Genomic DNA, 2,997 nt, shown 5'->3' with positions numbered 1-2,997 from the left:
TGCACCTTGGGAATGTTTGTTTCTGATGGTGGAGGTAGGGGAGTCTCATTAAAGACCACTCTGGTGTTATTGGCCTGACATACCCATTGGCAAACTCTCAAGGACACTTTTAACGTCTGGCTCTTACTGAATGAAGGAGCCTGGCATGGGCTGCTCACAGCTAATCATTCCCCAGCCTTCCCCAGCTGACTATGGCAGGCTCCATGTCAGCTGGCTTCCTGCTGGGTTGGGGGCAATAGGAGGCACTGACCCAAGACAGAGAGAAGACGCCTGGACATTTCCTCCCTCTCTCTCCGTCTCATGTGGCATCTCTTCCATGGCCCCAGCTCCCACCTGAGAGGCCCACCATGTTCCAGCTTCCAAAGAGTGAGTGACCCTGGCCCCATGGCTGGGATGATATCACTTCCCCAGCCCCGCCCTCTAACCTCCTAGCCTCGGCAGAAGTGACTTCCTGCTGGGGCTAATATCTGGGCTACCTCCCAGCAATCTCTTTTACCTCCTCTATTACCTGTGAAAACGTCCTGCATTAAATGCTCTCTGCTGAGATGCTTGGAAAGTTTCTATTTTCCTTGTTAGAGCCTAACTGATACACAGCCCAACTCTCGGCCTTTCTTCATAAAATCTGTGAGAAAATTGAGGCCAAGAGAGTATGATTCATCCAAAGAAAGACTCAGTTATGCTTTACGGTCAGTGCCTGGATTAGGCTTCCTGGCTCTGTCCTCCTCATCTCTACAGAAAATGTCAGGGAATGCTTGGTTTTCACTTAAGCTAAAATAGTTGCAAGTCATTGAGATCAACAGGTTTGAAATATATGACTTCTAAAACACAGCCACAGTCCCTTCACCCTCCTGACATGCCCTCTGGGTATGGGGAGTGATTTAAAGCTTTCCTCTGAGAGATGGAGGCACATCAATTCGAATAGCCGAGCTGTCACCACAGCTAGTCACCATCGGCTTCTGAACCTCAGTTTCTACATCTAAGGAAACAAAAGTGACACAAAATGACCATTTCCAGAAGCATTTAGACAGTTCTCTTAATATATGCAGCAAAAGTCAACTCTTCAGATTTTGGACCAGATGGATTCTCAACTCTGCAAAGTAGGTTTAATTTAATAGTTATTTAAACATGCCACATATTTTAAATATACAGTGCTTCTGCTAATTAACACTTCATAATTTCTCAAAAGAGTCCCATAGGCAATTGCTACTATTTGTAACTGGTGAAAGATTGTGTCAAGAAAATGAATCCTATTTCATTCCTGAATTGCAGCCCTGGGATAGTCTATGTGAAGGATCTTGTCTCTTCTACCTCCTGTGAATGAAGTGGTAGGAGAGAATGAGGGTGGCTTCCCTGGGGATGGATGATGGGGACACGTGAGCATAGCACCACCTGGTGTACTTCAAGCACTGAAGTTCTTCAAAAGGGCTGAGGAGCCAAGGTTGGTTACAAAGAAGCATGTAAGTTACACAGTGACCTAATAAGAAGACATGGACATTGGGTGCGCACACAGGCACACACACACATACATGCGCACGCATGCACACACACACAGAGCACTTGCAAGAAAATGCCAGTCAATAGGGCAAAATAACCCCAAATAATAGTCTGCATGAGGCTAAGAGGCAGGGCGAATGAAGCCACAGGTGCAAAGCAGGGGCTGGTGGCACTTGGCCCCCAAATCTCACCAGGCTGCCTAAACATCCTCACCCTCCTCCTCTGTGCCTGAAGTTTGATCACTTAGAGGTTTGTTAGACTAATGTCTTCTCTCTTTAAAGGCCAGCACTCCTGGAAGACTTGACCAGGTATTTGTTAATCTCTTCCTACATCAATGTGACCTAATGAGACACCTTTCTTCTTGGAGCTTTGCAGACATCAGGGGCTGATGGGTCAGGGACTCCCAAAGAGAACATGCAGCACTTAGAGCCATGCACTGGGAAGATGCCTTACTTTATTGTAACAGGGACCCTAGATATCTGAGGAGTTGAGGTAACGCATTTTTAGAGGTTGGCAGGGCACCAAAGGGGGAGGGAGGAGAAAACAGCTACTCACCCAGGTTTCTGCCTAGAACGACCCTACATGCACCTGCTCCCACTCTCCACACCCACTACAACCTCAGGACTGCTTCTTCTTTGGGGGAAGGAGACATGAACAAAAGGTTGACAATGAGGCAGAAGAAGCTGAGTGTGAGTGGGGAAGAGCTTATTGTGTGAGACTTTTTTCCTGGAAATTCTAAAAATAACAAAGAACTAGAATCGGCTTTGGCTCACCATAGATTGGATGGTCTAGGAGGAAAAGGCCTTGCCTGATTTTGTTCATCACTATGTCCCCAGCATCTAAAATAGTGCCTGAAAGATAAGAGGTGCTCAGTAGGAGCTGGTTAAATGAACAAGACTGTAGAGACCAATGTGCAATGCAGACATCTCAAGGCCCCTCCTACTGGGCCTTTGTGGCTGCATAATCTCTTGTTGGAGTTATGCATGGGCATCTGGGAAAAAGGGAAATCCCTCTGCAGTCCCCTACAGATATGTATGCTGAGCTCCGCAGGCTTTCTGCTGTTGCCCTGGGTCACTGCCTTCGTTAGGCAGCATCTGCTGAATGGCCAGCCCACATAGCACGTAAGGCATCTTCCCTGCTGAGGCCCACAACAGGAGGTAGAGGCTGCAACAACCAACCTTAACTTTCTCTCAACCAAACCTTTCTGCCCTTCAGTGGGCAGCAGGCTCTGCACCTGAAGAGACTGAAGAGAAACTCTTCGGGGCATTTTCTGCCCTTCCTTCATTTTTGAGGTACCCCAGGCAAAATGAAACTGCTGGTATTCTGCTTGGGACATCACCAATGTCCCAAGGTGATGTTTATGGCCATCTTTTCAGTCTTCCCCTCCCCTCTCATGAGGTCCAGAGGATTAAGTGCTGTAGACGACAGGTAAGTACCTAGCCATGATTCTGTAGGAAGGTAGAACAAAGTAAGTGATTTCTAACCAAACCATGAAGTGCTTAT

General features: G+C 47.2%; 1 pseudogene; it reads left to right on the top strand.

Moving 5' to 3' along the window:
• The first annotated feature begins 1,487 nt into the window (after positions 1-1,487).
• Positions 1,488-2,997, top strand: part of LOC144233514 (large ribosomal subunit protein eL32 pseudogene) — a 19,235-nt pseudogene continuing 17,725 nt past the window's right edge.

Source organism: Crocuta crocuta, unplaced genomic scaffold (assembly GCF_008692635.1).
Source record: "Crocuta crocuta isolate KB4526 unplaced genomic scaffold, BGI_CrCroc_1.0 scaffold113, whole genome shotgun sequence".
In the NCBI taxonomy this organism is placed as follows: Eukaryota; Metazoa; Chordata; class Mammalia; order Carnivora; family Hyaenidae; genus Crocuta; species Crocuta crocuta.
The sequence above is the reverse complement of the archived record's forward strand: the minus strand, read 5'-3'. Positions and strand labels throughout refer to the sequence as shown.